Source organism: Pinus tabuliformis, chromosome J, assembly GCF_031772625.1.
Source record: "Pinus tabuliformis cultivar Carrire ecotype Pingquan chromosome J, CPIR1, whole genome shotgun sequence".
Lineage (NCBI taxonomy): Eukaryota > Viridiplantae > Streptophyta > Pinopsida > Pinales > Pinaceae > Pinus > Pinus tabuliformis.
Genome location: NC_142295.1, coordinates 1,034,676,748 through 1,034,690,604, shown reverse-complemented (window position 1 = coordinate 1,034,690,604; position 13,857 = coordinate 1,034,676,748). Strand labels below are relative to the sequence as shown.

Here is a 13,857-nt window from a genome sequence, read left to right as displayed (position 1 = left end):
AGTGAAAGGTGCAACAGTATTCTCCAAGATTGAATTGCGATCAGGTTATCACCAAATTAGGATTAAGGAAGAAGACATAGCTAAAACAACTTTTAGAACAAGGTATGGACATTATGAGTTTGTGGTGCTACAATTTGGGTTAACTAACGAACCCGCAACTTTCATGTGTTTGATGAACAATATATTTCATCAATATTTGGATAGATTTGTGCTGATATTTATCGATGATATATTGATATATTCCCGCACTATGGAAGAGCACAAGGAGCATCTCAGATTGGTGCTGCAAACCCATCGAGAACACCAGTTATATGCCAAGTTCAACAAGTGTGACTTCTTCAAGGAAGAAATACAGTATCTGGGCCATATAATCACAAAGGAAGGGATCGAGGTGGACCCTAAAAAGATAAAGACCATAATGGAGTGGCCCGTACTGAAATATGTAGCAGACATCAAGTCCTTTATGGGGTTAGCCGGTTATTACAGACGATTTGTAGAAGGCTTCTCAAGAGTAGCGTATCCTATCACTTCCTTACAGAAAAAAGGAAGAGCATTCAGATGGACCCCGGAATGTCAAAGAAGTTTTGAGCAGCTTAAGCACCTGCTCACCACCGCACCCATTTTGAGCATAGCTGATCCTAATAAGGACTATGTGGTGTGCACTGACGCAAGCAAGGAAGGTGTGGGAGGCGTGTTGATGCAAGAAGGGAAAGTAATTGCTTACGAGTCAAGGAAACTAAAAGAGCATGAGCAGAAATATTCTGCTTATGACTTAGAGTTGGCAACCGTCATACATGCCTTGAAGATGTGGCAACATTATCTTATGGGAAGGAATTTTTTTTTACTGACAGACCACCACAGTCTGACCAATTATTTTAGCCAGCCCACTTTAAATGCTAGGCAAGCACGGTGGGTAGATTTTTTAAGTGGTTTTGACTTTGAAATCAAACATCTGAAGGGGAAAGAAAACCAGGTGGCGGACACTTTAAGTTGGAAATTACAATGTTTGTATGAAATTTCCTTTAGCGAATGGAAAAGCCCCTTCGAGGAAATGATAAAAAAAGGCAGTAGAACAAGATACTCTATACCAGCAAATAAAACAACAAGTACAACAGTCTACCAGTGAGAAAAATCAACAAGGCTATGAGATGGATGATGCTGGAATGTTGTACTACAAAAAAAGGCTATATGTACCTAACCAAAACAGCATTAAAAATCTGATTTTGGATGAATTTCACATCAGTCACTATGCTAGACACCTAGGATATCAGAAAATCATCACTGCGCTTCGAAAAGAATACTACTGGCCGGGTATAAAAAAGAATGTGGCCGAGTATTTGGCACGGTGTTTGGAGTGCCAACAAATTAAGGTGGAGCATCAACATCCATCGGGGTTATTACAACCATTACCCATTCTGGAATGGAAGTGGGAAACCATTTCTATGGATTTTATAATAGGGCTGCCTAAGAAAAAGAAGAATAACGATTCTATTATGGTGGTGGTGGAAAAATTGAGTAAAACAACACATTTTATACCTGTGCAATCCACCTACAGAGCTGTACAGATTGCCGATATCTTCATGCAAAATGTGTTTAAATTGCATGGACTCCCGAAGACGATAATTTCAGACCGTGACGTGAAATTCACGTCGGTCTTTTGGAAGACATTATTTGTAGAATTAGGGACACAATTGAACTTCAGTACAACATATCACCCCCAGATCGATGGACAAACAGAGCAGGTGAACCAGGTGGTAGAAGACATGTTAAGGGCGTATATAATGCGGCAACCAACTTAGTGGGAGGAGTATTTGCACTTATTTGAGTTTGCATACAATAACAGCTATCATACTTCATTCCAAATGAGCCCCTTTGAGGTTCTGTACGGGCGGAAGTGCCGCACACCCTCAAGCTAGGGTGGACCTGAAGACAAATTAAGGTTAGGGCCGGAAATGCTTAAGGAAATGGAGGAAATGGTAAAAAAGGTACAGTCTAATTTAAAAGCTGCTCAGGATAGGCAAAAGAACTTTGCTAACTAGAAGAGGAGGTTTAAAGAATACCAAGTTGGTGACCATGTATATGTGAGAATTCAAGCAAGGAGGAGTACACTGCAATGGAGCGGGTGTGCCAAGTTGGAACCCCGATATTGTGGACATTCCAAGTCTTGGCAAGAATTGGGCCGGTGGCTTACCAGCTCGCCCTGCCAAGTCACATTCGGGTCCATAATGTCTTCCATATCTCTGTGTTAAAAACATACGTTTATGATCCTAAACATGTGATCAGATGGTAGGATATATAGGTGAGGATTACTTCCAGTAGACCAGTCTAAAAGTTTTCTTTAAAAGAGACTGATTTAGAATATTGCATGTTGCAGGTCGAACCGGAAGGAGAAGTCTTGGTTGAGCTGCCGAGCATCCTCGACCGGAGAGAAGTACAGCTGTGGTAGCGAGCTATTACCCAAGTTAAAGTGCAATGGCAACACTTTGGGCCTGATGAGGCCACCTGAGAAGATGAAGAGCTCATGAAGAAAGCTTATCTGGAGTTGTTCTTGGTCAACGGACATCGGGATGATGTCCAATTTCAGGAGGGGGAGATGTAATGCCCCAGGAGAATGTAAATATTTGAATTTACTATGGTGAAAACTAAATATGACATTGTTAACTGTTTTGGAATTTAATAATATTTTTATTATTTCTTTAATAAGATAAGAAATTTTTTTCTTGAAAAAATGCTGGCAACTTCTGAGGGGGGAAGTTGGGAGAAACGGTTGCAGTGAATTGCAACCCTAACTACCTCTCCTAACTGGAAAGGTTTCCAGAGGAAAAAGGGAGGAAAAAAGTTAGTCTGCGCTGTGAGGACAGGCAGAGAGAGAAAAAAATAAAAAAAGGAAAGAGATGGCTAAGTCTGGTGAGGACTAGATAGCCAAGCACTAGGTGCGGATATCTTGCCGTGGACAGTGGTCTTGCAAGAGAGCACATGGGAGAGATTCTGGTCCCGAAAGACGAATCTTGAGGTTGGGTGGCAGATTAGAAGTGGCAGACAAGAGAAAGTTTCGCTTTTGTAGGACTACGCGGATCACCACAATACAAAGAGCAGAGGTGAGCAGTTTTATTGGCACATCGAACAGACAGGTACGGAAAAAATTCTAACTGTTGTGACTAAATAAGTCTGTGTCATTTAGAGAACTTAAGAATTGTAACAGAAACTTCTGTGTAGCTATAACTCATAAAAAAAGAAAGCAGCAATATAATAATAACATTAACAGATTAAAAAAATGTTATTTGCGTTTAAAGGAAAACGAGAGTGTGATGTACACTTAGGACCCTCGCAGTTTGAGGAAGCTGTTAGCAGGGCGTCACTGTAGGAAAACCGTGGGGTTGTAAGGAAAAATTGAACCATGCGAAGGCCCTGTTGAGGACTGAGGAATTCTTGAGGGAAGGGGTAAGATGAATTTCTTGGGCAAGCAATGTTTCCCCATTGTTAAACTCTGGGTGTAGGGATTGAAAACTGGAACGAACTGTAAGCTTGATACCAAAAAAGAATGTTTAAGGGCGTATATACACTTCATAGAAATTATACAGGCGTCAAGGGTGCATGAAACCCTAGGAACATCTTTTTCATAAGGTGCCGGCAAAGGATGGCTCTGGCATGCCGAATTGGTAACTCCCTGAGTCATGCGAATAAGCATGGTAGGTAATTTTTGTAGTACGACTTTATAATGAGCAAGATAGAACAAATGAGGTGATGATAATTTTATTAAGTCATCTTTTTTAATAAACAAGAGCCATGAGATATTCAAGTAAATAAACAAATTCAGCTAGAGATATGCTCAGAATATTCCCATAAAAATGACAGCGAGAATCAAAGAAAACCGTGGTGAAATCCTTTAACAATTCTGCTAACGGTAAAAGACGAAGAACGAATGAAGCATAGGGCTGTAACATATATTTAGATCTTTGACAACTGTTAACAAGGAAAACATGTAAGGATAGAGTCATTATCGTCTCGCCAATCCTCTGGCATCGACCAGGCAAATAAAAAATAAAATAAAAAATAAAGCATTGTCAGACAGAGTGGGTTCCTTGAAAACTCGTGACAACCCATAAAAAAAATGACACGAGGAATCTTGACAGAGGCTGTTACAGCTGTGCACCTTTCCATTCGATTAAGAACCAGAATTCTAAGGAAAATTACATGTTAATGTGAAACAAATGTAGCTGAACGAAAAACAGTCCATATCCAAACCCTTGAATCATATATATAGACATACAAGATTAATTCAAAAAGAAAGTAGTAAATTACAAATTGACTGACATCTCTCAGGTTAACCCCAGAGGATTCATTTTGAAGCACTGTTGTCCATTAAATAAACAGAAGCGCCATGGGATGAAACCCTGGCAAGGAGTAGTTCAAAAATTACATTAAATAGCCACTGTCCGAACTTCATGCTAGAGTCAAACCCTCTACACGAAGGTCGCATAGGGTTTCAACACTTGTACAACATACAATGAATCAAATACATAATAATTCTAAATACTGTGGGACTGTAAGCTAGCTGGGAAAACCATTTCAGTTAAACAGTAGAAACCAAAACCCTGTCCAATTTGCAACGAGGCAAGCTTCGCTGAAAACCCTTAATCTGGAGATAAACCCCCTTACTTGGGATTTCGGTGACGAGTCTGGTAAAACGCTCCCACACAACGGCAGTGCATAGCTCCGGAGTGCTGGTGAAGGGTCCCTACCAACATAAACCAGAGCAACCATTAGTTAATGGTGTTAGGAAAACGGTTGACCAGGAGAGCTTTATGACAGGAAAATTCTAAACATTGAAAACAAAACTTACCCGGGCTTCGCCAAACAGCGCAGACGCCATAACCTGGTTCTGAGAGCGCTAACTCATTCAAGGCCCTGGAGCCATAGCAGAGCAAGTCGCGGAGAGCAAGCAACAAAAAAATGGAGCTGGCGCCAAAGTGAGGAAACAACATAACCAAACAAGTTATAGTTGATTCAACCCAGAAAGGAACCTGAACCGTAGATCTCCAAAACTTCATGACCACCGTCAATTGGAAAGCAAGCCCGAGAGTAGTAACTGCGAGAAACGAGCCTGCTCATGCCACGCACAGGGCAGAGCAATATGAAACCACGCAGAATCCAAAGCTCAGATCAACCGTACAGATAATCAAATGTGCAATTAATAGAAATTGCCAAATGTCCCTCTGTAGTATCCTTTTGCAGATCACGAGGAGTTGGGAGTTTTCCCAAGGTAACAAGTAGTTAATGAAACCTGAATGAATAGGACCAAACCTTTTATTGTCGCCGGGAAGTAACAAATTGATTGTCAGACAAATGTTATGGAAGGCCGGAATAGTAAAGTGCCGAGATATAATACGAGGTTACGTGCCACAAGGACCATTCATACGTTGGTAACACCATGTAAATTTCTTTTATTTTTTATGATGGAGACATTACAATTTTTGTTCCCCTTTCCCCGTGTAAACAGTTTTGTTCCCCTTTCCCCTCTCACCCAAAAGTTTACCCTTTCTCATGGCTCAGCATAGTCTCTCTTGACACCTGCAAGGACTATCTCACCCAAAAAGTTGACGCTTTCTCATGGCTGAGCATGGTCTCTCTGGACACCTGCAAGAACTAGCTAGTGTAAACATTTTTGTTCCCCTCCCCCACCAATCCCCAAAACAAAAACACTTTGATTGGAATATAGGTTACTGATAAAAATAAAGACAGCTGTTATGACCTGCCAGCATTAGGCTTCCATCACTACAACTGTTTTTTCCATACCTAGAACTATACATAATCTTGCAGGCATTCTAGTTGTATTTCCTGTTCTTCCTGTCATCACCAAATTCATGACTTCAAACCAGTGACACTAATGACACTAATTTCTATTTGCCTCACTAATTTAGAGCATTGGATTAGTGTGCTGCAACCAATGTTCAGTGCTGGTTATTGATGCAAATTCATAAAACCTTCCGTGTAACAGAGCAGTGGTGCTCTGTGCAAAACCATCTCTGGTCAGTACAATGGATAAGAGCTCGAAGAAGTTGAAAATTCAGGCACGAAGCAAGAAGGAACCTACCTTCTCCCATGACAACGATACAGTACAGTCCAACACAGAAAACACTGAGTTTGTCAACCATGGTAAATATGTCCCCTGTTCCTTTTTATTCATCATTATTTAAATAGAAATATTGTAGGACCATCTCAACTAAGTAAAAGGATTGATAATAACAGGCCACGTCAAACTAAATATAAAAGTAGAATGAATCTTTTTATTTGGGTTTTAGCCTCTGAAATTTATGTTCGTATTGCAGCCTTTATTGTGTGGACTGAAATGAGGCAGCAATGGGTTGGAAATAGACCTCCGAAAAAAGCTAAGCAGCTTGCTGAGCCTGTTCTAGGGTATATTTTTATGGTTCATTCAGCAGAATTAATTCATTTTTCCATGTTGGTATTAATATTATTTTTCTAAAAATATGTTTCTAAATGTTATGATGTCTCCAGATCTAATGCAATATACGAGAACTTGCTTAGAACCAAAGGGCCATTTTCTCAACGCATCCCTCTTCCTGTAAGTCTATCATTTTATTTTCTTTGGGAAGCATGCAATTCAAAGGAGTTTGAAAAAGTATAGATTCGTGACATAGTTAGTGTGTTCTGTCACAGGTAATGATTAAATTTCTTGTAAATGAATGGAAGGAGGAAAGACTATATGTACCAACCGAGAAGATATAATTACAATATGTTAGAGTGAGAAATGATAAAAATAATAATTATTGTTTTGTTTAGAAACATAATAATTATATTTTTTTAAAGATTTAGTGTCAAGATGTGCTTCACTCAGTGAATCTTACATTATTTACACACTTTGGGAGTATATTTGATTTTAGACATTATTTAGTATTTACACATAAAACAAAAGGAGAAATTATTGTTTTTTATTATTTAGAATTGAAAATTCTAATTAAAAAATGGATTTGTAAATACATTTTTGTCGAGATGCGCTGCACTCAATGATTATTAGCATTCATGGACAGTATATATCGGTTCAATGACTGCTGAATACCACTAAAGGCATAAAAAATGAAATATCTTTGAATGAATATATACCATTATCTGAAACATTTTTGTAATGTTACCGTTTTCCGTTTTGAAAATTGATTTTTTGACGTGTAATCTAAAGATAAATGGAAAACTTCATCCTTGCAGTTTGATAAATTCCTTGAAGGAACGGCAGTATCCAAAGAATAGTGGCCTCGCAAAATCAGAAGATTGGTGGCCTAGAACATCAAATGTGTTTGGAGTTTGGAATTTTCTTCATATTTGCGGCTTTTGTTGCTCTTTTATTGGGTGATAGTGTCAGTTTATATGTGAGGCTTTCTTTTGATACCTGAATAAGGCCAAGTTTTTCTAGTAGTTGTCAGTGTTTGCTTCATAAGTGATTGTGGAGTGAGATAATTTTAGAAATAAGTTGGAGAATCCTGAACTTGCTAACTGGATGCACAGGACTAGACTCCCATATTTTTAGAGAGAAAAATAATGAGGCAGACAAACTGTCAAAAGAAAAAGAGCCAGGTCAAATCAGATAAACATTTTTTGATAAAAATATCTCTCATCACTCAGGTAATATTAAGCTATGAAATGCTATTATTTATTTATTTTGCAGCTAGTTGTCCTGTGGATGTTTTTTTCTTTTTTATTTACTTCAGATTTTTTTAGAAATACAAGTAATATTATGTCTGTATTTTTGTATTATGGTACAAAAGGAAAGTTACTTAGAATTGGATAAAGATTAGTAAGTAGAGTATGTTTTGCTATATATTCTAAATGATAGGGTTTGAAAGAGATGTAAATTTTGTTATGCGTTCTAAAGAATATAGTAAAAAGACTTAATTTTATTTTGAATAACAGCAAGCTATTTTTCTTTTTCTTTTTCTTTTTCGTCAAGGGAAAATTGTAATTTTCGTTAAAGATAGTGAAAATTACATGTTGTAAACAAAAAAGAGGATTTGTTGTTACAAAAACAGGCATAAATCCATATCATCAAAATATATTGTCCATATGTCATGTTACCTAAAGAGCATTAGATTCTGTGATAACCAAAATGCATTGATTACATATCTGCATATCCTCATATAGAAAAAGCATGTACAAACTGTAATAAAAAGGAAACATCGTGATATTAAAAAACTGGTAGAATCAATCCCATACAATTGCATCCTATAACCCCTCAGAAAAGGGTCTATGGTAGTACTCGAAATGATCTATGCTGACCTGCTCTAAGATCTGCCAAGACCCCGAAGCTTGTTGCATGCTCACCTTCGAAAGCTCATCAGATATAACATTTTGTTCCTTGTAAATGTGATTACAGATAATGTGATCAAAAAGTCCTTTAATTCTCAAAACCTCCTCAAGAATGGGTTTGAGTGTGTGCACGTGACATGCTGAAATTTCACTGAACCAATTTATGACCACCCTGGAATCCCCAAAAACTTGCAGCTACCAGCATCCTTTTTCTAGAGCAAAGATGAGAATAATTTTCAGACTAAAAAGTTCCGCATAGTTATTTGAGCCCTGCCCTAAACCACTTTTGAGCTTAAAGAATTGATGCTCATTTAAATACAAAATGACTCCTCCTCCACATTGATTTCCAATTTGCAAGGATCCATCAAAATAGGCCCATGGGTTGGATTTGTCCACCTATTCCTCATGAAACTGTCGAGATATGTTGATCATAGGATCATCTAGGATGAGATCATATATGGCAATAATCTGACATGTCAACTTATCACAACACGATGACTTATCTTGAAATATAATATTGTTTCGACCAAGCCATAGGCCTTAGCTGATAATAGGGGAGGTTTCACAGTTTGTGGGGATTAACCTCGTGCCACCAGGTGAACCAAGCCTCCCTAATGATTCACCATGCCACAAATATCTTACTTCCATCATCTCACAAACCAACCTCCATACCTAGGAGGATATATGATACTGAAGAAATATGTGATCTACTGATTCCTCATCATTTTTGCAAAAGGGACACCAACTTGGACAAACAAAGCAACGATTTTGAAGATTGTAACTCATAGGAATTCTGTTTGCAAGAAGGCAACGTTGAAATAATCTGGCCTTTGTCGGGCGCTACAACTTCCATAAAGGCTTCCACCACCAAGAAGGCTTCTTAGGAGCCTAGTCTGCATAAATGTAAATATAGCCTTCCTTTGGAGTATAAACTCCATGCGGCGAGTGGATTAATTACAAGTCATCCTCCCGATCATGGATCCTGACATGAGATCTAATGAGCGCATTGATATAGATAGACCATTGATGATGCCAAACAACCGACATATTAAGATCTTGGGAATTCATCCACCCTTGAGCCTAGATGGTAGAAGTTTCTAGGTTATAAATATCGTTTAAAGTTCTTCTTTCTTGAGCTGCCACGACAACTATAAGCTCAGGATGAAATTGAAAATGGGCCACACATCCAGACCATGGGTCCTAGCCTATCCTGACCTGATCCCCATCCCAACCTTCCATGCCAAACCTCGATTAATGACTGTGAAACACTCAATCACAATCTTCCACACAACCGACATATTTAGATGACTCTTATGAGGATTCTCAATCCAATCTTCCAGGGTTCAACTATTTTTTCTTTCTTGAAAAAGAAATAAAAACATAATTCGTCTTTAATCTTACACTAACATACATTTGCAATTGTTTTCCTTTGTTCAAACTTTTTGGTTCTCATTTATAGAAAAAATTTAAGCTTTATAAGAAAATTGCAAGCTCTATGAAGAATTAGGTTAAGTGTTTAAAATCCTAATTTTAAATGGAGATCTAATGTCTAAGGGAGTGGGAGGTCAAATTTCTCAAGATGGAGCTTGAATTTTGTATGTACATTAGCCTAGAGGTACTTTAGTTAGACCTTATTTCTTAATTGCATCAGAGAATTATATCACATGTGCAACAAAACTTGTGTCACATTTGAAGGAAAAGCTATGTGGGCATCAATGAAGCCTAAATTAGGGATGAAACTGACAATGACTAGATCTACCATTGCATCCTCTGTATAGGCCCTATAAAATTTTGTGTCATATTTTGCCTCTTGGACTAGATGAATATTAGGAAGCAAGGAATATCTATAAGCCTTTGCTATAGCTTCTGCGTCTTGCTAAGTCCAAGACTAAGATTGTAGCAACCTTGCACTTCTAGTTGCCTCTTGGAGCCATTTGTTGAAGAACAGATGGTAGGATCCACTTTCCAAAACTACCAAGAGTAGTCTAGGAGATTATCTTACCCCGTGGGAACTAGTGAATTAAACGAAGATTCAATTATAATTCTTCACAGTTATAGAACTCAATGTGACAATGCGACATGATGATCCAAATGCATGCTATGTTGATGGCTATAATCCCTAAAAAAAAAAAAATCCTCTCTTGTACCTTTGGCATCATTTAGACAACCTTCCACTTCTAAAGTGGATGCACTCAAAACAAAATCTAGTAATGCATAGAGGTGGAGATTATGGTTATATGTAATCTAATTTTGTTGGTAGTCAAAATCAGGTACAAGTTATATAGAAATACATGATACTCCCATTCTTTAAAAATAGTTTTGCTGAATGGAAGTGTACATGAAAATTAACTTTCGCTTCATCAAATATTAATAGTAAGTTGATTAAGTAAAGTCAATCATAATGAAACAATCTTTTGATTAATTAAATATTAATTTTAGGTTAAGTTTATCAAGTAAAGTAAACCATAATGTACACTATTGTAAATATTTTTATTCTTGACTTTTTGGAAATATAACTTTTTTGACTATTTTTATTTAAAGTTTGGCTAAAAGTTCAGAAACATCGCTAATATTGCAATATAAGTAAATACATCTCTAATACTCTTCTATTGTAATTTTCCTTTCCAAGCTCCATCAAAGAAGCCCTTGGCAAGCTTGATCAAAGAACCTTCAAGAATAGGCCTTGTCAACCATAAGATCCCAACCTATTGAAATCCATGAAATTTTGTTGTCAATTATAATAGAGCATTGGTTCGAGTAAAAAATTGAAAAGTATACACGTGCACCCCTCAATCCTAGCATAAATGCATGCTAACTAGATTCCCCAAATATAAATAGGAGGGGGTTTATGTACTTTAGATAAGTATTATTTCCCAAGGACTTTATTTTGAAATCTGATTCCAAAGGATTTTAGTAGTTAGGGTTTTATTTGAGCCCCAAGCGTCCCTCTCCTTTGGGTCCCACTAATGATTTCCAGTTGGTGAAGTGTAGTTCAATATAGTCACTTTGTTATTTCCTTTTAGTATACGAGCTAATGAATGCCAATGGACTCATATTTCTCTAAGAAAAATATTTATGAATTTTAATCTCCCACTATTGAAAAGCTACACATTACACAATAAATGAATGCTCTTTTCTATCTTACCAATCAACTAGCTCCAATATCACTTACCATAATAGTTTGTTCTTCAATTAAATTTTGAAAATTTTAATCCATCTTGTAAATCTAGTTGTATGAAGGGAAAAATATTCTTGAGTTCTCGTTCCTCTTTAAACTCATGGGTCATTAAAATAAATGGTAGACTTATTGTGATTGACCTCCATTGCAAATGCCTTGCAATAAAGTTGGAGTAGTTCTTGATATTTCCTATCCTCTCCCAAGCTATCATTAGAAAGGATAAGTATATGATTGACAAATAGTAAGTATGTAAGACATTTATTTCCTCAAACTCTGCCTCTTAAACAAGTCTCAATCTTTTGGCCTCTTGAATTTATGTGCTTAGCCCCTTGGCAACTAATAAAAAAAAGGGTCAAGGTAGAAAACCTTACATTAAACCTCTAGTAGTGTTAAATGAGGGACAAGTTTTCCATTAATAAAAGCTACAAATGTAACTAAGTTAACAAAACCTATAATCTAATTGACAAATAGACCTAAAAAGTTCACATGGTTTTGCAATAATTTAAAATACAGCTAGCACAACCTATCATAAGATTTGGATAGAATGATCTTTGATCATTATAGTAGGTAAATTATTAGATTTGATTGAGTGTAACCCTTCCTAAGAAAACCCAATGGATTGTGTGAAATCATAACAAACAATACATTTTTGAGTCTCGTGGCCAAAACACTAGATATTATCTTATAGAATAGTTATGTATTGGTTGAAATTCATCATATGACTTTGCTTGTCCATTTTGGGTATAAGAGCTATAAATGTGGTATTGAAGGAGCCAAGTACTATAAGAGTTATAAATGTGGTATTGAAGGAGGAAAGTACTTTACCATTTAGCCTAACCTCATTTGTCACCGTTAACAAGTCATCTCCCAACAAATCAAAGAACCCAAAGAAAAATTCAATTGTTCACCAGTCAATCATATGATCTTGTCTTTTGGGAAGGAAATCATCTAGATAAATTATTCATATAATTCTTGGTTATATTATTTTTGAAACAAATTGTGGGAAAATTGAAGCTAATTTAACAATTTTAACTATATTTACACCCTCAATGTCTCTATAGAAAGAGACAGAGTTTTACACACATATCTACTAAAATTTAAAACTTCTTAATACATCTCCATCCTCCTTTTGAAGTTCCCAAATAGTACTAATATTTTTCCTATAGTTAGAAAACTAGTGAAAGAATTTAGCATTCTCATTGCTCAATTACAACCAAGTCACTTAGGTTTTTAACTTGCACTTCACTTCCTAATTATTTAGTAATTCTCTTCCTAGCTTCTAGTTCTCTAACTTTAATAAGTCTAGGCTTATTAAATGTACCAAAAGAGTTATTATTTAATTATGTGTCAATACCATCTAATTTTCCTTTATTATTTTGTCTCTATTTAAATATCTTTCCCTAGTCCAAGAAACCACCTCACCTTTCACTACTAGAGACACTACCAACTATTCAATGGTAGAAGCATTGTGGTTCCTATTGAAGTTCCTCCAAGTATTTTTTACAATTTCTCTGAATTCTTCGTCCATTAGCAACTTGAGTTGAAAATTGGGATCATAGGACTTGAAATGAGCTAGCTCAAGTTATAAGAAAATTGGACTATGATTTGAAATTTCACCATCAACTACACGACACAACCCTATTGACACCATTAAATAATTTATTAGAAACAAGGCATCTATCTAGATGCCCTAAAACAACCTCCTACCCCACATTTTTGTTCCTCTAGGTAGGTTGATGGAGATGTGCTTCACATTAATCAAACATGCTAGCTTTATCTAATGAAGAAGAAATATTAGCTAGACAATCAACATTGGCTTCTCCCCCGCTAGCAATACATTCATTTTGTTCATAGTAGAGGTAAAATCACCACCCAAAAATCAACCTTCCACTCCTTACCACCTATAAACAAAATAAATAATGTCAAAAATACTACACTCCTTCATATAGAACATACACGTTCATCAAAATAATGGGTTGGACCAATCCTTAATAATGAATTCCATGCACATACTTGATAAAACAACAAAGGAATTAGTTAATGACAAACTCAAATTCCAACCAATAATAATACCCCCCTATATTGGCCAACAAAGTCCAAAACAATAAATTCCTAGTCTCTTGACCCCATGGTCTCTTGTAATAATAATTAAACTATATTTTTAACTCCAGTATGTACTGGGCTTGTTGTTTCACTTGATTTTTAGTACCCTAATGTTAGAGGATATAATTATCATTAATATGCAATTGAAGGAGGATGATCTATGTGCCATTGTAAGCAAGCATTGTTTACTCTACTACAATTCAATGGTTTATCTCTCTTTGGCCTTTTAGATGGAATGCTTTCTACCTACAATATGA

General features: G+C 36.5%; 1 long non-coding RNA gene across 1 annotated transcript; it reads right to left on the bottom strand.

Annotated features, from left to right (window-relative positions):
• Positions 1-4,422: 4,422 nt before the first annotated feature.
• Positions 4,423-4,960, bottom strand: LOC149230393 (uncharacterized). The gene is made up of 2 exons (XR_016247368.1): positions 4,844-4,960; positions 4,423-4,738 (listed from the first exon to the last, which is right to left on the bottom strand). It is a non-coding gene; the product is annotated as an uncharacterized LOC149230393 (long non-coding RNA).
• Between the last annotated feature and the right edge of the window lie 8,897 nt (positions 4,961-13,857).